This window comes from Ahaetulla prasina, chromosome 2 (genome assembly GCF_028640845.1).
Source record: "Ahaetulla prasina isolate Xishuangbanna chromosome 2, ASM2864084v1, whole genome shotgun sequence".
Classification (NCBI taxonomy): Eukaryota; Metazoa; Chordata; class Lepidosauria; order Squamata; family Colubridae; genus Ahaetulla; species Ahaetulla prasina.
Genome location: NC_080540.1, coordinates 281,703,544 through 281,729,841, shown reverse-complemented (window position 1 = coordinate 281,729,841; position 26,298 = coordinate 281,703,544). Strand labels below are relative to the sequence as shown.

Below are 26,298 nucleotides of genomic sequence, written 5' to 3'. Positions count from 1 at the left end.
CAATTAACACCAATAATCCAGAGCTCAAAATAGATGAGAGATTTTAAAGACAGTTGAAGGAAACATGATGAATCATAGAAACACGGGATTGGATAGGACCTTGGAAGTCTTTTAGTCTAACCCTTTGCCAGGACTGGAATCCTCAGGCCATTCTAAATGGCTGTCCAACTTTTGTTTGAAGCCTCCAGTGAGTGATGGGCACTGATGATGCTCTTTATTTATTCTACTGCTATTTCATTGCTTAATAGTTGTGACGGGCAGGAAATTCCTCCTTATTTCGAATATGGAAAGCTTCCATCCACGGGTTTTTGTCCTTTCCATTACAGAATATAAATTCACATCCTTTTTTTCTCTCTCTCTCTGACAGTCCTTCAAATATTGGGAGATTGCTATCGTATCTCCCCTTAGCCTTCTCTTCTCTAGGCTAAATTTATCCAGCTCTTTTAATGGGATTTAGCCCCCAATCCTCTCAGCATCTTTTTTATTCTTCTCTGAACTTTTTCCAGTTTCTTAGCATCCTTTTTGACACAGTATGCTGTGGTATGTGGTCCTACACTTACAGCAGAACTATCAAGTCCTGTAATCTGTAAATTATCCTTCTGTGGATGCAGCCAAAGATTGCATTGGTTCTTTAAAAGCTGCTGTACACTGTAGCCCACGCTCAATCTGTAGTCTATTAAGGCACCCAAACCAGAGGCGGGTTTCAGCAGGTTCTAACCAGTTCTGGAGAACCGGTAGTGGAAATTTTGAGTAGTTCGGAGAACCGGTAGTAAAAATTCTGACTGGCCCCGCCCCCATCTATTCTCTGCCTCCCGAGTCCCAGCTGATCGGGAGGAAATGGAGATTTTGCAGTATCCTTCCCCTGGAGTGGGGACGGAATGGAGATTTTATAGTATCCTTCCCATGCCACACCCACCAAGCCACGCCCACCAAGCCATGCCACGCCTACCAAGCCACACCCACGGAACCGCTAGTAAAAAAATTTGAAACCCACCGCTGATCTAAACCCTTCTCACAAATACTGCTGCTGAGCCAGTTATTACCTCTCTTATACCTTATGTCAGGGTTTCCTAAAGTCTGGTCTGAGGACCACTGGATCTCCAGATCCATTCACAAAATAAAAATGATGTGCCAGAATTGAAGATAATGGCAAAAATTTAAAACAGTGTCACTTTTCTCATTATTTGTCTTTGTTTTTTTAAAAAAAGAGCTTTTGATGAGAAATACTTTATGTTAATATCTAATGTTTTAATATTGCCATTTTTATACGATTCAATAAATATTCTATCATTTAATTTTTAATACGTTGATAAATATGACCCATATAAGAAAAAGCTCTTTTGGGTCTTTCATAATTATTAAAAATGGGAAGGCGTCCCAAGAGCAAAAGAGTTTAAGAAACATTGCCTTATACAGATAGTCCTCGACTTATGACTTATAACTGAGATGGAATCATGGTCACAACCCACTGTAACCATAAGTTGAGGCCTCACATGACCAGATGCATTTTTTGTGATGGTTGTTAAGTGAATGCCACGGTCATTAAGCAGATCCATTTTCTCCTTTTTTTGCTGGAACAAGAAGAGAATACTGGAAACCAGGAAAAAACACTGCAAATGGCCACATGACCACAGGCTAGGAACCAAAAAGGTGAGCCAGTTGCCAACTGCTCAACATGTGAGTCCCCCCCCCCACTCTGTGGACATTGTAATTTTGAAACCAGATCATAAATAGCTCTGGGGAAGTTAGGGTTAGGACTAGGGCAGGGGTCGGCAACCTTAAACACTCAAAGAGCCACAAAGGTCCTAACCAGAAGCCCCCCCGTTCAATTCTGGAGCCGATCGGAAGTCCAGTTCCCCCACTATAAAGTCTCCTCCTAGCGTGGAGTCCTTTTTCCTCTACCTGTCCTAACTAAAAGCCCTATCAATTGTGGAGCCGACTGGTGACAAAGAGCCGCAGCAGAAGGATGAAAGAGCCACATGTGGTTCCAGAGCCACGGGTTGCTGACCCTTGGACTAGGGGTTAGGGAAAATAATAGCTTTTTCCATATTTTCATCATGGTCATCTTTCTTACCCTCTGACTCCATGCCATTAAAAGGCTTCTCTCAGTGACTTCAGATCGGCCACTGAATTAGGAAGGACCAAGAGAGTTGATTCGTGCAACACCCACAACAGAGAGCCATAGGTTTTTATCCCTCTTCTTCTGCCACCACCATTAAACAAAACCATGCCTGAAAGAAGGACAACTTCTCTACAGAACAGCACCCCTCTCCCAACCCCTGGAGATGGCCAGAAGGATAGCACAATCCATGCTATTGAACCCAGCTGAATACAATGGCTTAGGACCTCAAAAGGTTGCTTCTTCCTAGGAGCAAATTTATCAAAGTAAACAAATCTATTCTTTTTATTTATTTATTTTTGCAAAAGGAGCCAGCCAGATTAACTGCGTCCTGTTCAGCACTGTACTGTGTCTCTCTGCAAAGGGAAAGCCAAGCCTGAGGTCAGAATTCATCGAATGAAATGCGTAGAGAGCTAGCATCCCTCTTTTCATTAGCTTTTGGAAAACAACTGCCTTAAAACCCCTCATTCTCTTAACATCCTTCTTTCTATAATCAAGAAACCCCGTCTGGTGTCTTGACACATTCATTCAGGCATGCAATCCTTTCCTCTAAATTTAAAATAGTCCGAGTATTTCTGTAGACTAGCTCCCATACAAATCCTGCAAGAGAATTTTGCCATGCGTATTAGGATCTTCCTTAACCACATTCCGCTGCTCTCCTTTAAAAGCAGCTGGGTTTTCTTAAACGTTGCATGATCTTAGTTGAGAAAATTGAATTTGCAGCTGTGAATGGCATTTGGAAGTTTCTAACAACCGCTTCTGGAAAATAAACCAGAACAGGCAATAAGAATGTCTTTTGAAGTCTTCCAGTGGGAATAATTACAGATAACCCTTGGTTGTCCTAAACTTTTGACTTCAGATCTGGATAAAGAGAATTTCATGGCTCCTGCTTTTTTTCCCCCCCATTAGCTTTTGGGGATCCAAAAACAATTTAAAGATTAGCAAAATGGAGGCTCTGTCTTTTTCTGAGTGAGTTTAGAAATGGGTGGGCAAGAAAGAAAGTTGCTTTTATTACTTTTTTTTACCCGTTCTGACACTTCCTTTGTCTTTTTGACTTTCTCCAAAACGCAGGGGCTACAGGAATGTGTTCCAGCTACAAAATACTAAACAGGGGGGGGGGGAAACTTACTTGAATTTTAAAGGAAGTTGCAACAACCAGGCACAAGATTAAAATTTTGAATGAATGGTATTTGATAAGGAATTGCTGGCAAAATCCACTGGTCACTCAGAGGCCATTCCAAGAATGGTAGGATTTTCTCTCTCTGCACACAAAATGTCTCTTAACAAATATTTTACACTTTTAAAACCAAAGACGTAACAGAAAAAGACAAAGACGAAAAAAGGAAAAAAAGAAAAAAAGAAAAAGAAAGAAAGAAAACATACACATACACCAAACGGTAAAATACAAAACATAAGTAACAACATTATATAATATTTTTACAGCTTTCTGCATCGACAGTTGTCTTTGCTTTTAAATTCAATTCTTCTATTTAATCCTTTAAGTCTTCTATAGCCATCTTAACAAGTCTTGTAACCAAAATTGTTATATATATTTGCATCCTATTTATTTACATAGATGGTGTTTTACCCTTGCCGATATTCAATAATTTTGGTTTTCAGTTAGTCAAAATTCAGTTCACAAACTTATTTCTTATTTTGATTTCTATTTTCTAGCCACATATAGAATCTATTCCACATTTTATAATAGTCCGAATCATTTCTTTCTTTAATCTCCATCGTCATTTTATCCATTTCTGCACATTCGAGGATCCTTTTAATTACTGTTTCTTCAGGTGGTGTATTAATCCGTTTCCACGGTTGTGCAAGAGTGATCCTGGCCGCCATTAATATGTGCAATATTATGTAATACAAACTTTTCTCCATTTTCGGATCTATTATTCCTAAGAGAAACAACTCCGGTTTGAAATCAATCCTTTGGAGTGTAATCTCTTCTAGTCTCTTAAAGGTCTTCACTATCCTTTCCTGCCCTTCCATTGGTGCTCCGATGGCTGAAAGAAGAAAGGTATTTTTTTGTTTTGTTTCCTATTTTGCAGTCCTGGATCCTGCAAGCCAACACAAACACACATACTCCAAGAGGAGGAATAGAAGCAGTGGGGCGGGGAATCAGAGTAGGCGTATTGTAGGAGATGACCAGGCTGAGACAGAGGGCGGGGTCAAACATATCATTAGTTTGGAGTCACTACACCCCCACAAGAGACCTAAGTCTCAATAGCTGTGGTTAAGTTCACGCAACTTCAGGGCACACTTCATTATGTGATAGAATAGCATCTGTGGGGTTTTGCAATATCTGTTTCTGTATACATACACAATTAAGAATAGGCAGACACATGGAGAAATAATGTTAACCCCAAGCAATCACGGCAACCATTTGTCAAACTGATTCAAAGAATTCCCTCTTTTTTTAGCTATTTTAATATATTTGGCTAATTCCTATATCCAAAGCAGATATAAATCAATATATACATAGAGCATGTTATAGTTGCTGTTTCTGGTAAAATAACTTCCAGATAGCAATAGCACTTACTTATATACCGCTTCACAGGGCTTTACAGCCCTCTCTAAGCGGTTTACAATGTCAGCATATTGCCCCCAACAATCTGAGTCCTCATTTTACTCCTCTATGAAAAGAGACCTAAGTCCAACTGCCCCTTACCTGGCGCCAATTTGCCTTCACCTTTAATAGATCAGATTCTTGTGTATAGGTAAGTAAAGGTAAAGGTTCCCCTCGCACATATGTGCTAGTCGTTCCTGACTCTAAGGGGGTGGTGCTCATCTCCGTTTCCTAGTGCCGCGTAACGGGGTGAGCTCCCATTACTTGTCCCAGCTTCTGCCAACCTAGCAGTTCAAAAGCATGTAAAAAATGCAAATAGAAAAATAGGGGCCACTTTGGTGGGAAGGTAACAGTGCTCCGTGCGCCTTCGGCATTTAGTCATGCCAGCCACATGACCACAGTTATGTCTTCAGAAAGTGCTGGCTCTTTGGCCTTGAAACGGAGATGAGCACTGTCCCTAGAGCTGGAAATGACTAGCACATGTGTGCGGGGGAACCTTTACCTTTATAAAATTGTACACAGTATTCCACCAGGAAGTACATTACATCTTATGTGAACAAAAATACTGGAAGTTTTCTAATTTAAATGTGTATTTTTGGAAGCATAATTCTGTAGAGAAATTTTTAAGTGTTTGAATATAGTAAAATTACTGGTCCTAAAACCTTAAATGTATCCTTCCTTAAAATAAAACACTTGGTTTTGGAGATGTTCCTTAACACGATTGTGTCCTCTGACTTTATTTGGCCTTGGAAACTAAGCCCAGGATCTGGTTAGAACTAGATGGAAGCCCTCCAGGGAACACCTGTACAGTATGTGAGAAAAGACCTTGAAAGATGGACAAAGAAATGCTACCTAGGGAGCGGTCAGGTGACAGAGGGCATAGCTCACAGCTGCAAAAGAGTGGATCAAGAGACTCAAAAGAGATCATCCCTTGCTTTTCAGACTATAAAGGAGACTGCAAGATATGTGTACTTTCAGGTTTGCAAGATTCTGTTAATGTAGAATTAGCTCATCTGGTCATGTCCCCTGTCTGTTCTACCTGGGAAGGCTGACAATATTGGAGCTGAATTCCTTGGAGGAGGGCTTCCATTCAAGTCCTAACAATAAATCCAAACACACCCCAGGAGATAACAATGGGAAATCATTTCCATACTACTGTCAAGAAAACTGTATAGTTTGAGTTTGAGTTCAGCTTGTTCTCTTCATCTTCCTGGGGATTCAATTGGGCGAATGTAATATTCACATTTGAATTTATTGCTTTGGTAGAACCTTAAGATTATCAATCAATTCTCAAGTTCTGAGAATCTACATATGCACAACAAATCTGGGCTGTTGGAGGAAGAAGAAGAAGAAGAAGAAGAAGAAGAAGAAGAAGAAGAAGAAGAAGAAGAAGAAGAAGAAGAAGAAGAAGAAGAAGAAGAAGAAGAAGAAGAAGAAGAAACATAGTTGAGTAATGAAACCTCTGCAAGCAAACAGTTCAGAAGCACCAAGGACTACAGTTTTACCCTGAGCTATATATATTTTCTTATACTGAGCTATCTTTATCGCAATAAATCTTTAAGGATCTCAAGAGGTTTGAAGTCTAATTATGATATAGTATTTTAGTGGAGTATTCTAAATCTATTCAATATCTATACTCCCATTTCCTTTCACTCCTTTAAACAAACGTAACTGGCTGATAATACTGTATATCAAGCAACCTTGGAAATCCAAGAATCCTTTTCTGTCTGTCACTGTAATTTAATTATCTAGCGGTGATTCTCATTTAACCAAAATGATCTAATGCAGCCTTTACCCCACAATTACTTTTCAGATGTGAAATTAGAAATTTCAGCATCTTATATCCCTAATCAATAGGAACACAGTCATAATGCATCTGAAGAATGCCAGGGATTCAAACCCTTCTTTGAGTTTTACTGTGTCTTTCTGCATCTTCCCTCTTAAGCTAGTTGATGCTAACAGATCTTAAATCAGATACCAGACTAATAAAAATAAGTCACAATAGGACGGATTGGCACAATACACCAATTCCACAAACAATGGTTTAAAAGTCTAATTGGCTGTCTTAACATAGCAAATATATAATTTTTTATATATGGAAATTTTATAATAAAAATATAAATAAATACAGATAAATAAGGAAGGCTGAGCGCCAAAGAATTGAGGCCTTTGAACTGTGGTGCTGGAGAAGAATCCTGCGAGTCCCTTGGACTGCAAGATGATCAAACAGGTCAGTCCCAGAGGAGATCAACCCTGACTGCTCTTTAGAAGGCCAGATCCTGAAGATGAAACTCAAGTACTTTGGCCACCTAATGAGAAGGAAGGTCTCACTGGAGAAGAGCTTAATGCTGGGAAAGATGGAGGGCAAAAGAAAAAGGGGACGACAGAGAATGAGGTGGCTGGATGGAGTCACTGAAGCAGTAGGTGTGAGCTTAAATGGACTCCAGAGGATGGTAGAGGACAAGAAGGCCTGGAGGAACATTGTCCATGGATTGTGATGGGTCGGACATGACTTCGCAACTAACAACAACATCACAGCAAAAAGGTCAAAATCAAAGTTTTATTACTTACTGCAACATATCAATACAAAGGTAGTCCTTGACATATGACCATTATTTAGCCAGGCAATTACAGTTATAAACCACGGCAGCAGGACATTCTGCAAGCAACCCATTTTTTATGCCTGTTACATCATCATGAGACACTGTAAATGGCCATAAATGTGGGCTGTTTGCCGAGCACCCAAAATGCACTCAATGTAACTGGGGTTGGGGGGAATTGGAACTTATGAACCATAAGTAGTTTTTGGAGGGTCCCCTGTAACTTTTAACAGTGGCTAAGAGACCAGTCATAAATTGAGGATTACCTATAACTTCTACCTAATAGAGCTTTTATGCAAATCCTGAAGAAGAAGCAAGATTTTAAGGCAAGATTCCAAAAATGTTTAGCCTATTCCTAAATAGAAAAATTATTCACACTTATTTTGGGGTCACTGATGTCAACAGCACCGAAACTAGGAAACTGTCACAGTCTAAATAAATAATTTCACAGAATGATTAAAATGGGAACCAGTCCAAGAGTTGGGTCCCAGAATAACTATACTTGGAACCAGTTTTGAAGCTGTCCCAAGGACTGAAATATGGAATGTTGTTAATGCTAGTAATTCAGTAATTCTTCATTCATGCACACTCTCCATGCTGCTGTGTGCAACAATTGTCACTTTGGCACCAGACGAATGAGAGTCTTTAATCTGTTCCCTTGTCTGTTGGGCTGAAATCTGAGCACAGCATAAACTGCGGTGCTCACAAATTGCCTGTAATTAAAGATGATCAATGAATGCTTCACTTCCACTCCATTTACTGCTAAACTCAACACCGTTCTAAGATGGAAAGAGAGGCAGGAAGGAGAGCAACACTCGTCTTGGATCAACTGAACTGAATCACAGAGTTCCCATGGTCCTTGCTGCACCCCACATTTAACCACAGGGAAAGCTGTTTTAAAAGATGTCCCCCAATCTTTATTTATTTTTTATTTTATTTATTTATTTTGTCAACCATATATAAGAAAGCAAGTAAAAGTATAAACATAATTTGGATACATGGAAAGAGTAAGTAAAAAGGAATATTAGTGTTGTGGTCCGCCAGCAGCCTGTGGAGCTGGCAACAGAGTCAGACAGCGATGAGGCTGAGGAAGAACATGGGCCAGTCCTAGAGACTGGGGAAAGCCCGGATGAGGGCTCTGTGTTGGAGGCAGAGGTGGGGCCAGGGCCATCGGGGAGTGAGGTGCGGACTCCAGAGCCTGACAGTAGTGAGGCAGAGGAACAGGAGAAGCCTGTTCCTAATGCACACATGAGAAGAGCTGCCAGAAGGCAAGAGCAGCTCAAGCAAAGAGGACAACTCGGGAGTAGGGCCAAGAGATGATTGGCCCCTCCCATAAGGCTTAAAAGACCAGCAACGGCATTTGGACTCTTTGCTGGAAAACAACGTTGATAGCTTTGTCTCGTTGCATTTGTTTTGTATCGGTGTCTTCTGAACTTTTGCCAAGAAAGGCCTTTGGCAGTTTGCCTAATTGGACCAAGGTTGGTGATAGGACTGAGGAATTGTGTTGGGAGGAATTTGCTTTAATTTAGTTGGACTACGCTGAGAATGAAGTAATTCTTAGCTGTTCGAATAAAGTTTGTTTGTTTTTACACTGACTGAGTTTCCTATTATGTACTTGGGCCTGGATCACAACAATTAAAACAGGGACGGTAGGCACGCAGGTACATTTACGCACACCTCTTACAGACCTCTTAGGAATGGGGTGAGGTCAACAGGAGTCAGTTTAAGCTTAAGTTTTGGGGGTTTGGGGAAGAAACCACAGAGTCAGGTAGTGCATTCCAGGCATTGACCACTCTGTTACTGAAGTTATATTTTCTGCAATCGAGTTTGGAGCGGTTTACCTTGAGTTTGTATCTATTATTTGCTCGTGTATTGTTGTGGTTGAAGCTGAAGTAGTCATTGACAGGTAGGACATTGTGGTAGATAATTTTATGTATTAGGTCAGACTGAAGTCGACGTAGTTCTAAGTTGTCTAAGCCCAAAATTTGGAGTCTGGTGGCATAAGGTATTTTATTGCAGGTAGAGGAGTGGAAGACTCTTCTCTTAAAATACCTCTGGACTGTCTCAATTGTATTTATGTCCTATGTGCAGTGCAGGTTCCAGACAGAAGAGCTGTATTCAAGAATTGGTCTAGCAAATGTTTTGTATGCTCTAGTTAGTAGTACAATATTACCAGAGAAGAAGCTACGCAAGATTAAGTTAACAACTCTTAGTGCCTTTTTGGCAATGTTGTTACAGTGGGCTCTGGCACTTAGATCTTTAGAAATGAATACTCCAAGGTCCTTGACAGAGTGAGGGTCATCTATAAGGTCATGTCCATCTAATTTGTATTTTATGTTTTGATATTTTTTTTTTTTTTTTTTTTGCTAATGTGCAAGACAGAGCATTTGTTGGTTGAGATTTGAAGTTGCCACTTGTTATCTGACATTAGATTTCTGCTGAACAAATGTAAAGATACTGCACCTTTAAACCATTTGTAGCATGGCAAGAATTAATTTTACAATTTGCAGATGCCAACACTTGCCTTTTATGTTCCTTTTCAAGTTTCTGGCCCATTTAAGAAGCACACCTAATCTTGGCCTATCTCAAAAAGCTAAACAGGATCACACTTGGTTAGTACTTGGACAACAAACCACCAGGAAATAACAAAGCTGTAAAGATCGAGAAGTTAAAGAACGTCTTGAAAGAGGACTATAGTGAACAACTTCCATATTGTTGCAAAGAACTGTACAGACATTTCTACAATATTCACACTATCAGGGATTGCTGATAAACCCGATACTCCTTGAGGGGGTGTCAATCTTTATATTCTTGACATATATTTAAAATATATTTAATGGTATACCTGTCTATTATTTTTCATGGGCAAAATCTCCTAAAGTAATTGATAATTCAAACACATTCAAATAATTAAAAACCTCCCTAGTTGATTGAATCAGACTGGAAGGCACAGCTAAAATCAACTCAAGAGGAAACTGTGTTCATTTTTGTGAGGAGGAATTCCACCAAGATCGAGTAGCACAAAAATCACTCTAACTTTGGGGTGGATTTTAATGGGGTTAAGGAGCTTAGAGATGAAGAGTTAACAGAATAATAATAATAATAATAATAATAATAATAATAATAATAATAATAATAATAATAATAATAATAATAATAATGATGATGTTTTAATTTGTATACCGCCCTTCTCCCGAAGGACTCAGGGCGGTGAACAGGCAGATAAAATACAGACATACACAATAGTTAAAACAACCCTTAAAAAACTGATTTAAATTTGCCCAAAAATTAAAATAGCATACACCCCCATAAAATTACAAAAATTTAAAAACCCATCAAATTCAACTAAAATTTGTGTTTACTGGACCCGTGCCCATCCTGGTTGGTGCTGGCCACTCAGGAGGTGACACGAGGCTGGCTCCAGGCAATTACAAGCGCTTCCTTGGTGGAGGGAGTCTTCCCGGCCGCCTTGAAAGAGGCGGTGGTGAGACCCCTCCTCAAGAAGCCTTCCCTGGACCCGGCTGTTTTAGGTAATTATCGTCCGGTCTCCAACCTTCGCTTCGCGGCGAAGGTTGTAGAGAGTATGGTGGCATATCAGTTTCCCCTGCACCTGGATGGAACTGTCTATCTAGACCCGTTCCAGTCCGGCTTCCGGCCCGGTTACAGCACTGAGACGGCTTTGGTCGCGTTGGTGGATGATCTCTGGAGGGCCAGGGATAGGGGATGTTCCTCTGCCCTGGTCCTGTTAGACCTCTCAGCGGCTTTTGATACCATCGACCATGGTATCCTGCTGCGCCGATTGGGGGGATTGGGAGTGGGAGGCACCGTTTATCGGTGGTTCTCCTCCTATCTCTCCGATCGGTCGCAGACGGTGTTGACGGGGGGGCAGAGGTCGGCCCGCGGCACCTCACTTGTGGGGTGCCGCAGGGTCGATCCTCTCGCCTTTGTTCAACATCTATATGAAGCCGCTGGGTGAGATCATCAGTGGCTTGGTGTGAGGTACCAGCTGTCGCTGATGACACCCAGCTGTACTTTTCACACGGGCCACCCCAACGAAGCTATCAAGTGTTGTCCCGGTGCTTGGAGGCCGACGGGTCTGGATGGGGAGAAACAGGCTCAAGCTCAATCCTCCAAGACAGAGTGGCTGTGGATGCGGCATCCCGGTACAGTCAGCTGAGTCCTCGGTTGACTGTTGCGGGCGAGTCATTGGCCCCGATGGAAGGGGTGCGCAACTTGGGCGTCCTCCTGGATGCACGGCTGTCCTTTGAAGATCATTTGACGGCCGTCTCCAGGAGAGCTTTTTACCAGGTTCGCCTGGTGCGCCAGTTGCGCCCCTTTCTAGACCGGGATGCCCTATGCACGGTCACTCACGCCCTCGTGACGTCTCGCCTGGATTACTGCAATGCTCTCTACATGGGGCTCCCCTTGAAGGGCATCCGGAGGCTGCAGTTAGTTCAGAATGCGGCTGCGCGGGTTATAGAGGGAGCCCCTCGTGGCTCCCGTATGACACCTATCCTGCGCAGACTGCACTGGCTACCTGTGGCCTTCCGGGTGCGCTTCAAGGTGTTAGTAACCACCTTTAAAGCGCTCCATGGCATAGGGCCAGGTTATCTGGGACCGCCTACTGCTACCGAATACCTCTCACCGACCCGTGCGCTCTCACAGAGAGGGACTCCTCAGGGTGCCGTCAGCTAGACAGTGTCCTCTGGCTACGCCCCGGGGAAGGGCCTTCTCTGTGGGGCTCCCACCTCTGGAACGAACTCCCCAGGACTCCGTCAACTTCCGGACCTCCGAACCTTCCGTCGCGAGCTTAAGACGCATTTATTCATCTGCGCAGGACTGGCTTAGATTTTTAAATTTAGATTTTAAATTTATAGATTTTTAAATTCACAGGGGTTTAAATTTGGTTTTAAGATTTATATTTATATTTTTAATATTTGGCATTAGAATAAGTTTTTTAATAGTTATTTTAATTGTATATAAATGTTTTATGTGCCTGTGAACCGCCCTGAGTCCTTCGGGAGATAGGGCGGTATACAAATTTGAATAAATAAAATAAATAAATAAAATAAATAAATTTAGAGATAAAAATCAAGCTAGTCCAGCCATCCAAAATAAATAGGTTTTAAGTTCGTGGTGAAAAATCCTAAGGTCAGGTAGTTGTCGAAGCCCAAGGGGAAGTTCGTTCCACAGGGTCGGAGCCCCCACAGAGAAGGCCCTCCCCCTGGGGGCCACCAGTCGACACTGTTTGGCTGACGGCACCCTGAGGAGTCCCTCTCTGTGGGAACGCACCGGACGATGGGAGACAGAGGCCGGCAGTAGACGGTCCCATAAATAACAGAGTTGGAAGGAACCTTGGAGGTCTTCTAGTCCAACCCACTGCTGAAGCCATTTCAGACAAATCATTGACTAATCTTTTCTTAAAAACCTCCATTGTTGGAACACACACAACTTCTGGAGGCAAGTCATTCCGCTAGTTAAATGTTGTCACTAACAGGAAATTTCACCTTAGTTCTAGGTTGCTTCTCTCCTGGATTAGTTTCCACCCACTGAACAAGAGTTGGACAAGATCTTTTCTGGAATCATGGGAAACTGCTGCCATCAACACAGATATAGGCATGTGCAGGGAGCAAGATGGTCAAGCAAATGAAACATCTGGTATGATATTACAATGCATCTTATGAAGTTGTGTGTGACACAAGTATTGCAACACAAGTTTGAATGGACTGAGCACACAGAATATCACAAAAACCCAGTGCCCTCTAAATATCTTGAGCTTCATCCTCCATAATCCCTATCCTGCATGATCAAAATTGTGGTAGCAGAGAATTATAGTCATAGAAACAGATCAAGGCGGTACCAATTTGAGAAAGGCAGCTATAAATAAATGATTTGAGCTTGAATCCTTTAACATACGCCACTATCTTAACAAAAAAACCAAAATATCTAAATAAAATAAATAAATAAAATAAATTAAATAAATAAATTAAATAAATTAAATAAAAATATCGAGCTATTGCCATTTTTCAGGATGCTACTGTACCTGTGGCCCTGGACTAGTCTTTTCAAACTTAAATGGCTTAGAGATCTAATTCAGTGATCCAGTAAGTCATTGTTTAATAAGAGCCTGAATAAATGAATAAATAAATTAAATAAAATAAATAAAATAAATAAATTAAATAAAATAAATAAAATAAATTAAATAAAATAAATAAATAAAATAAATAAATTTAGAGATAAAAATCAAGCTAGTCCAGCCATCCAAAATAAATAGGTTTTAAGTTCGCGGCGAAAAATCCTAAGGTCAGGTAGTTGTCGAAGCCCAAGGGGAAGTTCGTTCCACAAGGTCGGAGCCCCCACAGAGAAGGCCCTCCCCCTGGGGGCCACCAGTCGACACTGTTTGGCTGACGGCACCCTGAGGAGTCCCTCTCTGTGGGAACGCACCGGACGATGGGAGACAGAGGCCGGCAGTAGACGGTCCCATAAATAACAGAGTTGGAAGGAACCTTGGAGGTCTTCTAGTCCAACCCACTGCTGAAGCCATTTCAGACAAATCATTGACTAATCTTTTCTTAAAAACCTCCATTGTTGGAACACACACAACTTCTGGAGGCAAGTCATTCCGCTAGTTAAATGTTGTCACTAACAGGAAATTTCACCTTAGTTCTAGGTTGCTTCTCTCCTGGATTAGTTTCCACCCACTGAACAAGAGTTGGACAAGATCTTTTCTGGAATCATGGGAAACTGCTGCCATCAACACAGATATAGGCATGTGCAGGGAGCAAGATAGTCAAGCAAATGAAACATCTGGTATGATATTACAATGCATCTTATGAAGTTGTGTGTGACACAAGTATTGCAACACAAGTTTGAATGGACTGAGCACACAGAATATCACAAAAACCCGGTGCCCTCTAAATGTCTTGAGCTTCATCCTCCATAATCCCTATCGTGCATGATCAAAATTGTGGTAGCAGAGAATTAAGGTTATCGAAACAGATCAAGGCGGTACCAATTTGAGAAAGGCAGCTATAAATAAATGATTTGAACTTGAATCCTTTAACATACGCCACTATCTTAACAAAAAAACCAAAATATTGAGCTATTGCCATTTTTCAGGATGCTACTGTACCTGTGGCCCTGGACTAGTCTTTTCAAACTTAAATGGCTTAGAGATCTAATTCAGTGATCCAGTAAGTCATTGTTTAAAAAGAGCCTGAATAAATGAATAAATAAATTGCAAAGCCGTAAACAGTGGGCATATAAGCTTCAGTGGCTGGATGGATTCACAAACATAGTAAATCTAAAATTAACAAAGCTCAATATAACTTAGCTTGTTGTGTGATCCAAGCCACTTATGTTCCTGTTTATTGCTTGGACTATGATGATTTTGGCTGAACCAGGTTCTACATTCTGTGCCAAGTGCCTAAGGTAACATCAAACCAATGAACACCGGTTCTATGGTTTATTCATACATTTTTCTTACTGCCGGCTTTGTTGGTAGGAGTGACATGGTAAAATTGGGTTACAAGCATTTTTGGACAGAATGTTCTTCTTGAGGTTGACTGAATGCAGCAGTCTTCCCTAAACTGGTGCCATGGTGGCTATGGATCCCAAGTGCTTATATTTAACTCTTTTTGATGGTGACAGTGTAGATGAGGCTAAGCTTGGATAAAGAAAAGTTCAATTGTTAGCATGTTGCTGGAAAGGTGCAGTTTATAAAGATACAAATGTCTACAGATCAAATGTAGAAAAGAAGGGATATGACAGCAACCACTAGCACCAAAGCTCAAGTCAGAGATGAATAGGAGATTTTAAAGAAGAGATTGGACGGCTATTTGTCCGGAATCATGGTATAGGGCAGGGATGTCAAACTCAAGGCCCACAGGTCGGATTCCGCCCGCGGGGTGCTTAGATCTGGCCCACAGCGCTGCCCTAGAAACAGCAAAGGATTGTCCCGCAATGCCTCTGCCAGCCGAAAACGGAGACCCTCCTGACCAGGGGTGAAATGCTCCCAGTTCGGACCGGATCAGTCGATCCGGTAGCAATGGCAGTGGGTGGTTCAGAGAACTGGTAGCAAAAATCCCTGCCCCACCCCATGCCCAGCTGAGCTATGCAATCGTCAGAGCCTTTTTTTTTTTTTTACTTTTAAAATCATTTTTTAAAAGGTAAAAAAGCTGAAGCCTGCTAGGCAAAAAATGGGGAGGCGGGGGTTCGTTTGAAAGAGACAGAGACAGAGAGAGAAAGAGAGAGAGAGAGAAAGAAAGAAAGAAAGAAAGAAAGAAAGAAAGAAAGAAAGAAAGAAAGAAAGAAAGAAAGAAAGAAAGAAAGAAAGAAAGAGAGGGAGGGAGGGAGGGAGGGAGGGAGGGAGGGAGGGAGGGAGGGAAGAAAAAGGAAAGGAAGAAAGGACTACCAACCTGGCACTAGACGCAGCTTCAGAGGAGAATCCAGAGCTGGAAGGGGCCTGGAGGTCATCTAGTCCAGGGGTCTCCAAACTTGGCAACTTTAAGCCTGGAGGACTTTAACTCCCAGAATTCTCCAGCCAGGTTGGAGACCCCTGATCTAGTCCAACCCTGCTCTAGCAGGACATTGTTAGTGAGTTTCTGTCTTTTGATCCCCCAGTCACATAGCCATGGCCACCCAGTCACATGACCCCCCCACCAAGCCACACCCACCAAGCCACGCCCACAGAACCAGTAGGAAAGAAATTTAGATTTCACCACTGCTCCTGACCTCCGTTTTCAGTGGCAGAGGGTTGCAGGAGGCCGTCCCAGGCGGAAACAGAGTTTGGGAGCCCGTTTTCGCTGGCAGAGCACTTGGGGCACCACAGGCATCCCCGACAAGACTGATGTCAAGATGGCCACGCCCATCCTGGCCACCCCCACCCCACCCCACCCCTGAGGTCAAACACAAACCTGATGCGGTCCTCAATGAAATCAGGTTTGACACTCCTGGTATAAGGTTTCCTGCTTTGTAGGGGGTTGGATTAGAAGACCTCCAAGGTCCCTTCCAGCTCTCTTATTTTGTAATCTGTACATCTGGAAGGATGCTTTTGATTGAACGACAGTCCCCGTTTCAAGATAGGACAGGTCTTTCTTTCTTTCTTTGAATCAATTTTTATTGATTTTTTCCCCTCACACCCCCCCCCACATATTTTATGAACAGAGTATTGGCCATATCATAGCTTATACCACTTATCATATCCAAATACATTTTACTTAGCTACAATTTCTGCCAAAGTATTCTTTTTTCATATTTGTAATTATATCTTAATATTTCTATGCTTGTTTATATAAATCACATCTTCTTTCGCCCTCAGGTTCTAATTTCTCCATTTTTACTGATATATATTCTCTTTTATTATTTTTTAAATAATTCAGTCTTTATCCTGATATATTCAACCATGTTCGGGGTTGCCTTTCTTCCATTTCATCTTTTTTTGTTTTACAGCAGTCATTCTTCTCTTTCTCTTTCTTCCCCCTCCCTTCTTTTATCCTTCCTACTTTCTTCCCTCCTCTCCTACTCCTTCTCTACTTCCCCTTCCTTTCTCCCCCTCCTCCTTTCTTCCTCCCTATCTAACATTCTCTCCTACTCTTATTTCCCCTCCCTTTCTTCCTCCCCTCTTCCCTTTCTTCTATTCTTCTCTCTTCTTCTCCCTTTCTTCCATCTCTCTACTCCTTCTTATCTCTCTCTATTGCTGTATTCATTTTCAATTCAGTATTTTTCACTATGGTGTCCAGGATACCCAGGACAGGTCTTTCTGACTGTGTAACTTTACCCAGGATTCATAAGAAACTTTTTTCCCCCATCAAATTCCTTTGTGCTATCCAATCAACTGATGTTAGCAACTCCCCCCCCGCCTCACCCGCCCATATCCAGCAAAGATCTTTCCATCCTTGCTACCAGAGACTGAGTCTGTACAGGAAAAATATCAACTCCCCATTAAGCTATCCAGCATGGTATCAGGATTTCTGGCCTTCATCATTCAATACATTTGGAAGGAGGCAGAATGAGCAAGCTTCACTCAGCTTCCCAGCTCACGATCTCTTATAAAGGGAATTCTTGACACAAATGTATTTAAGGAGACGCTACTGTCCATCAGAAAGATAGATGCTAAACAGCCCTGAGGTCATCCCGTCATACTTTATTTATGCATTTGTTTATTTGAAGCAGCAGCATGCATACTAATAACTTGAACTGTAGAGTTGCTAATACCATTCCGAAAATAGGACTCCAAGACTTGAAACGGATTTGGTAAAATGCTGCTCTTAACGGTAAGAGTACTTTTGAATAACGGAACATTTAAAGAATCCTTGCTATCATATACATTATACATCAATTTTAGATGTATAATATAAGAGAAGATATTACAGTGAAATGCAATATTTAAAGTGTAGTAGGTATGGATATAATGTAGTGATTATATGAATAAGTAAGGAACAAACAAAATGTATAAGTATATAATTGCTCAAAAGATAAAATGGATATTATTAAAAATGCCAGTATCGGAAAGCTGTAAAAATGTAACACAGATTTTAAAGATGTAAATGTTGAATAAAAATAATTTTAAAAAATAAATAAATAATCCCTGCTACCTTTTATTCCTAATCTACATTTTACTTACAGATAGTCCTCACTCAACAGCCCTAACTAGGGCCAGCAATTCTGTCACTAAGTGAGGTGTTTGTTAAGCAAAACATCACACAACTGCCCTCCTTAGCGAGAGCAGTTCCAGCAGCCTCAGTTATGGTCATTAAGTGAATCACCTGCAGTCTTAGTTTTCACTTAGTTTTCACCTAAGTGAAATATCACATGACTGTTACTTGTCACCTCCTGCTGGCTTCCCCATTGACTTTGCATTTTGGAAGCCAGTGGAACGGTCACAAATGACGGATCATGTGTCTCCGGGATGCTGCGACAGTCATAAACAGTTGTCAAGCATCCAAACTGCAATTATGTGACGACAATGGGCTTAAGTGCAATACTAGTCATAAGTCTCTCTTTTTCAGTACTGTTGTAACTTTTGAACAGTCACTAAGCAAATGTTTGCTAAGTGAGAACTACCTTGTATTTGTTTCATGCACAATTCTTCTGCCCACCCACTCCCTCTTGTGGTCTCACAGTGAGCCAAAGCCATACCAAAGCATAGACCTAATAGCAAGCATGCTTATAAAGTTTATTCTAATCAAGCCAATCCCTGCAAACTCAAGGTTACCTATAAAAATATAGTCTCCACGTTTTGGAGGAAAATTCACACTAATTGAAGCACTGAATAAAAATCTCCTCTTCCTACAGGATCAATCCCCACCCATTTCATTCCGTAGAATACACCCAATATAAACCCACAAGCACATACAACAAGGTGAGCCTCATGTAAGCAAACATCTCACTTTCTGCATTAAATTTTATCACTATTACTGTGGGATAAGAACCATCTGGTGAATCTTTGGGCATTAGCATATACAACTTTTGGTAAAATAATTGCTGATTGCAATCGTAAAACATTCTCAGTGAAATGTTCACCTCTTTGGGGCAATAGTCTCCGTCTGTCTAGATTTGCATTCTTGAAAATTTAAAACCAGCAAGGGACAGGGAAGGACTTCCCCAAGCGGTGTCTGTTCTGATTTATTGAGGATTCCAACATCCAATTTCTCCAAAATCCCTGATTTTCCTTGAGGCTGCTATCACAGTGTTGTGCTGTCCCCCGCCCCCACCTTCAGCTCTGGCTCCACGGAGCCCTTCATGAGTTCCGATGTACCTTCTCAGTTTAATCAAAACAGAGCCAATCTCATCGAAAAAAATGTTCCTTGCAAAGCCACAACCAAAGCAAAAAAAAAAAAGCACTGGTAGGCACTGCCCAAAGCACAGCTGTGGCATGATTTCACAAACCAAAGTCATTTTAAACAGCGTTCTTAAAAGAGCGCGCACACCGGACTTTTCCCACAGCCACAAACAATTCCTAGCCACAATGAAAGGATTGAACATTATCTATTTCACCAGCCTTTACCTTTCCGAGGAAAAGCACCACTGGCGTGGGAGCTGTCATTTTAGTTACATAACTTTTTTCTTCTTTTTTTAGCTTCCCAGTTCCGTTTACGCAAGAAGCAACCAAATACTTGCCCATTTCTCTGAGACACTTTCACCGTCCCTCGGTTCCTCCTACCTCTTCTTCTTTTTAGATCCCACCGGAGGTTTTTCCTTCTCTCTTCCTCCTCCTCCTCCTCCTCCTCCTCTTTAAAAACCTGGCGGAATGTCTTTTAAGGAGCAGCTGGCATCGCTGGGTTAATCGTTGAGCGGGTGGCTTAGAATCCTGTTAAGTCTATTAATTAGTTTAATCGCTGGCTGGCACCCGAGACGAGGCGGGAGAGAGAGGGAAAGGGAGAGGAAGGAGAGAGGGAGTAAGAGAAAGAGAGAGAGAGAGAGAGAGAGAGAAGGAGAGGGAGGGGGCACTTAAATATTCAAGGAGCAGAATTCAGCAGCTGGTGCTGCTGCTGCTGGCTTGGCTTCTGCTGGTGGGGGGGGGAGCTCTTTCCCCCCTCAAATGGGTTGTATTTATCCATGGGGAGGAGTGGGGCGAAGTAAAGATTTCTGAAGCTGCTTCATTGAGTTTCCAGAAGGCGGAGGGCGTGTTTTCCCCTCCTCCTTGATGCTTCTGGCGAAAGGAAAACAAATAGATCGCGAGGCATTTCTGACGCCGCTCTGTCACTGGCGATGCGCTCAGCTGTCAAAGCTGCACACACAGACACACACATCCCCTCCTCCTCCTCCTCCTCCACCGCCACCACGGAGAGATTGGCAGTCTCAGCGGGCACAAGCTCCAGAGGGCTTCGCCGGACAGGTGAAATCTCACCTATTTCTGGGTTGGTAAAGCAGCAGCAGCAGCAGCGAGAAGAGCTGGCCCTTCAAAACAAACCCCGCCAGAGAAGGGAATAAGCAAATCCTCAGCTGCTTTGCAGTCAAGCCGAGAAACATTTTAGGGAGAGGGGGGAGAAGGAAAAAGGAATATTTTAAATATTATATTATATTATATATAGAGAGAACAGATAGGTAGGTAGGTAGGTAGAATACTATATATATTTAAATGTCAGCGCCAAAGATCAGTGCGCCCCCCCGGCTATCCCGCGATCTCCTGGCATGGCATGGCTGGATCCTAACCTCAAGAAGGCACCGGCAAGGCCGGGGCAGGAAAAGGGGCTGAAGGAGGCGACCCTGGAATGCGATGGCCAGAGGAGATCTCCACCCCAGCTCACCCCACTCCACCCCAGCTGGCTGAGTGACAGGGTCTGATCTGACCGCACCGCTCAAGCATTTCCTTTCCACCTTCCCTGCGCTCAGTTCCTCCTCCCCTCCCTTTCGCTGCTTCGGCTAACTTCAGCCGGCAGGATCCGTCCCCGTCCCCCCCTGGGAGGGGCACAGCCTTTTTTTTTTCCCTTCCCCCTCCCCACAACCTCCCCACCCCCGGCTGCAAAGTGATTAAGAAGCGCGACCCGAGAGGCAGCTTAAGCTGCTTAGAGCGCTCCTCCTCGGGGCTTCTTCCCGCCTTGACGCAAGAAGCGGCAATGCTTTGTTGCTTTGAGATTTACTACACAGTCCTGCGGTGGGGCTGGCAAAGGCGGTTCTCTCTCTCTCTCTCTCCCCCCCCCCCGCAACTTTTTGCAGGGCTGTGTGATCTGGGCAACGCAGGTCCTCCTAGCCCAAAGAAACCTGAGCTCTCCCCTAACGTTCCTCACTCCTAATAGCTGGACTTTGGTCTGTCTGGAGCAGGGGTCCCCAACTTTGGCAACTTTAAGCCTGGTGGACTTCAACTCCCAGAATTCTGGGAGTTGAAGTCCTCCAGGCTTAAAGTTGCCAAGATTGGAGACCCCTGGTCTGGAGGGAACTAAATTCCCCCAAATGGAGAGGACCAGGAAGGTAAAACTTATAATTATTTTTCAGGCTCTAAAGCAGGGGTCTCCAAACTTGGCCACTTTAAGACTTACTTACTTACTTACTTACTTACTTACTTACTTACTTACTTATTTATTTATTTTGTCACACAGTATATATGAGCGTAAGCATGAAATAACTATACAATATATAAGTATATATATGAGTATGTAATAACTAAATTAATTGAATATAAAGGACAGGGACAGTAGGCACTCTTGTGCTCTTATGCACGCCCCTTACAGACCTCTTAGGAATGGGGTGAGGTCAATAGTAGACAGTTTTTGGTTGAAGATTTGGGGATTTTGGGAAGAGGCCACAGAGCAATGGTGGGATTCAAGTAATTTAACAACCGGTTCTCTGCCCTAATGATTTCTTCCAACAACCAGTTCATCAAACTGCTCAGAAAGTTAACAACCGGTTCTCCCGAAGTGGTGCGAACTGGCTGAATCCCACCACTGCCACAGAGTCAGGTAGTGTATTCCAGGCATTAACAACTCTGTTTCTAAAGTCATATTTTCTGCAATCAAGATTGGAGCAGGTAATATTAAGCTTAAATCTATTGCGTGCTCGTGTACTGTTGCAATTGAAGCTGAAGTAGTCTTTGACAGGAAGGACATTGTAATAGATGATTCTATGAGTTCTATATTATACTATATATATATATAGTACACACAGCATGAACAAACGAGATGATACCTCCCGCCTACCAGCCATTTGGAAACCTGCCCTTATTGACAAACGTGTCCCTAACACGAGGAATGACACCAGACCCACACTCACGAGGTCCACACAGGATGTCACCACCACACATCCACCCAGAAAGCACACCCAAACCCACACTGATCAGGAAGCACGACCAAGGACCAGAAGCCAGACCGCAGCTGCAACATTAGCCACTTCAAACCCCTCCAATCCATACATGCAGCAGACTGACACCCACTACGAAGATGTAGCACGACCACGAACACGAAGCCAAACAGCAGCAGTGCAGCTCACCAGCTCAAATCCCCCTGCAGCACAGATTAGACTGAGCACAACCAAGCCCCACCAACACAGGACACACCCCAGCCAATCAGAGCACAGAAAACCCCATCCAATCAGAGCACAGCCAAGCTCCCACCCAATCAGTTCAAATCCCACTAGCAGTTAAAAGGAAGAAACAGCTGCGATCACACATTGCTACCAGAAGCTGAAGCCTGAAGATGACGAATGAGACTTTCGAACGTCGCCAAGACACTTCCAATTTTACACGGAGAAAACCCGAACAACCAAAGACCTATATATATATATATATATATATATATATATATATATATATATATATATATATATATATGTTTTCTGAGGTTTTCACGGTGTTTGTATATAGGTCTTTGGTTGTTGGGTTTTCTCCCGTGTAAAATTGGAAGTGTCTTGGCGACGCTTCGACGAAGTCTCATTCGTCATCTTCAGGCTTGAGCTGTGCTTCTGGGAGCAATGTGATCGCAGCTGTTTCTTCCTTTAACTGCTAGTGGGGTTTGAACTGATTGGGTGAGCTTGGCTGTGCTCTGATTGGATGGGGGTTTGTGCTCTGATTGGCTGGGGGTGTGTCCTGTGTTGGTGGGGGCTTGTTTGTGCTCAGTTTAGTCTGTGTTGCAGGGGGATTTGAGCTGGTGAGCTGCATAGCTGTTGTTTGGCTTTGTGGTCGTGCTACATCTTCATAGTGGGTGTCAGTCTGCTGCATGTATGGATTGGAGGGGTTTGAAATGGCTAATGTTGCAGCTGCGGTCTGGCTTCTGGTCCTTGGTCGTGCTTCATGATCTAATATAAAAATATTATATTATATGACTTCTCGGACTTCAACTCCCAGAATTCCCCAGCCAGCCAGCATGCTGGTTTGTTTAATCATGTTTACTCAATCTGTCCAAACGGCTTGGATCTGTCCAAAATGCCAGGTGATGAAAGCATGGTTTATAATTATTGCATTCCTATACCACCCTCAGCAATACATATACATACATACATACATACATACATACATATGCAAGGCACATGATCATAGTTTACTTATTTATCACATTTTTGAACTGCCCATTTCCCACACAGAGGGACTCTGAGCGATATCAATAAAATATTAAAATATATTTAAAAAACAGTTAAAAATCCAAAAAGGAAAGGATGATTAAAATGCAGTTAAAAATTAATGTAAAGGCAATGGGAGGGCTTTCAGGATACTAAGTGTGCACTGCGCAAGCCATTTACGACCTTGTGAAAATAGCCAAGAGCACAAAACACCTATGTGTAATTAGAATGCAGCCAGGAACTAAACACTGCCTTCAACATATCCTTAAACTACACAGTGCGTTTAATTCTAGACACTGCACTTCAAGGAAGATGTCAGTCAACGGAGGATAAAAATGGCCAAGGCTACAAAAACAAGATCTGTGAGAAAAAGCACAGTTTGTTTCAAGAAGACCAGGGATACGGGAACATCCCAGGATGTGTTTGTCTCAAGTAAAATTGATCTAAGACTCTGAAATGCAAAAAAATTGGGCCAGCAACAACTGGTGGCAAAGACCTAGAGATTTCTGTTTCCTGCCACCTATTGGTAATGCAGAAGCTCTTTTCTTTTAAAAAAATGACTGAAGATGCATTAAATATGCTTATTTACCAGGGGTGAAATTCAACAGGTTCTGACAGGTTCTGGAGAACTGGTAGCGGAAATTTTGAGAAGTTCAGAGAACCGGTAGCAGAAATTCTGAGTAATTCAGAGAACCGGCAAATACCACCTCTGGCTGGCCCCAGAGTGGGGTGGGAATGGAGATTTTACAGTATCCTTCCCCTGGAGTAGGGAGGGAATGGGGATTTTGCAGTATCCTTCTCTTGGAGTGGTGGTGGGAATGGAGATTTTGCAGTATCCTTCCCCTGCCATGCCCACCAAGCCACACCACGCCCACAGAACCGGTAGTAACAAAGTTTGAATTCCACCACTGATATTTACCAAACATTTGGATGATTAGTTGCGGCAGGAGTGAGTTGCTGTTTGGTCTGCCTTTCAGATTGGTTGATGTAACTAAGACCTTTAAAATAAAATAAAAACCCTCCTGTCTTTTAGGATAGCTGGTTTAGGTTATTGTTTGTAGACAGATTACTTTTAAGACTGTTTTAGTTGTTCTTTTGTAAACTATTCTGAGGCCCTCCAGAAAAATATCACAGCATCAGAACTGGCCAAGAACTTTCCAACATGTAGGATTTCACATCTAGAAACTAATCATCTGGTGAAAAAGAAAGATAAATTGCAGGGTTGTTTAAAACCAACCAATTTTAGATGTATAGGGCCACTACCTGCAACTGAACTAAATCATATCCAAGATGAGAACTAGCAACATCCGAGTGCATTCCTTTTTGGCCAAGATGCCTAAGGCTGTCAGACCTGCCTCAGCTTGAACCTCTAAGTAAGAACGATCCTTAACTCCATTTATTGAGAAAGGTATAGTTTACTAGAGGTCAAGTGCATTACAGTAATGCATAGTCAGAACTGAGAATCGCGTGCCAAAATACCCAGGTCTAACTTATAATATAATATAACAACAGAGTTGGAAGGGACCTTGGAGGCCTTCTAGTCCAACCCCCTGCCCAGGCAGGAAACCCTACACCATCTCAGTCAGATGGTTATCCAACATTTTCTTAAAAATTTCCAGTGTTGGAGCATTCACAACTTCTGCAGGCAAGTCGTTCCACTTACTAATTTTTCTAACTGTCAGGAAATTTCTCCTTAGTTCTATGTTGCTTCTTTCCTTGATTAGTTTCCACCCATTGCTTCTTGTTCTACCCTCAGGTGCTTTGGAGAACAGCCCGACTCCCTCTTCTTTGTGGCAACCCCTGAGATATTGGAACACTGCTATCATGTCTCCCCTAGTCCTTCTTTTTATTAAACTAGACATACCCAGTTCCTGCAACCGTTCTTCATATGTTTTAGCCTCCAGTCCCCTAATCATCTTTGTTGCTCTTCTCTGCACTCTTTCTAGAGTCTCAACATCCTTTTTACATCGTGGCGACCAAAATTGAATGCAGTATTCCAAGTGTGGCCTTACCAAGGCATTATAAAGGGGCACTAACACTTCACGTGATCTTGATTTTATCCCTCTGTTTATGTAGCCCATAACTGTGTTGGCTTTTTTAGCAGCTGCTGCACCCTGCTGGCTCATATCTAAATGGTTATCCACTAGGACTCCAAGATCCCTCTCACAGGTACTACTATTGAGCAAGGTACCACATATACGGTACCTGTGCATTTTGTTGGTTGGTTTTTTCCCCTCTCTTTTTTCCCCTCTCTTAATTGCCTTCCATTACTGGGCCCTCATGTCCAATCAAATTCAAACAAGATGTCACAGCGGTCACTTCAGGATAGGTATCAGGGTTCCAAATTACATACCCCCAGCAAACAAAACTCTGAGGCAGGTAGATACCTCAATCAATAGTTTTATTAGATATGTCATATTGGCACCGGCTGGTGAAAACCAACTCTAAATGTTCCTGCGGTTTTCACCTAATTAAAAGGTTTTCATTTTCTCAAAACAATCAGTCACATGGTCCAATCAGGATACAATCCAGTTGCTAGGTGACTTCAGTCCCCTCCTTCCAAGCACCTGCTGGAATGTCCTTGGTTCCCAAGAGAAAGTATGTTGTTTTGGCTACAAGCCCCAGCTATCTCTACTCCCCCCCTCCCTATCCTAAATTTTAATCGCGGCCAAATTGAATAAGTTTTTTAGTGGTATTTTAATAGTATTTATTTTGTAATAGGACTGTTTATTTTATCTGGCTGTAAACCGCCCTGAGTCCTTCGGGAGAAGGGCGGTATAAAAATTTAAATAATAAATAATAAATAATAAATATCCCTTAGTTCCAGCTGTGGCAGCACTGAAGCCTCAAAACGGCCTCAGTCAGGTCAGCTTCAGAGTTGACAGTAAGTTTGGTATGCAGCTGTGTTCCATTCCTTCCTCTGACATCAACTGGGCTCCATTCAGGGTTGAAATGCTCCCAGTTCACCCGGTTCGGACGAACTGGTAGTGATGATGGCTGGTGGTTTGGAGAACTGG

General features: G+C 42.5%; 1 protein-coding gene across 6 annotated transcripts in view; it reads right to left on the bottom strand.

Annotated features, from left to right (window-relative positions):
* The window catches only part of PDZD2 (PDZ domain containing 2), a 371,146-nt gene that overhangs the window by 215,786 nt on the left and 129,062 nt on the right, over nt 1–26,298 (bottom strand). The window contains exon 1 of one of the 6 annotated variants that reach the window (XM_058170306.1): nt 19,412–20,304. The exons of 4 other annotated variants lie outside the window; for them this stretch is intronic. The gene's annotated coding sequence lies outside the window, so the exon portion shown is untranslated. Of the gene's footprint in view, nt 1–19,411; nt 20,305–26,298 lie in introns of those variants that run through there. One more of the 6 variants, XM_058170307.1, reaches the window with a different exon arrangement.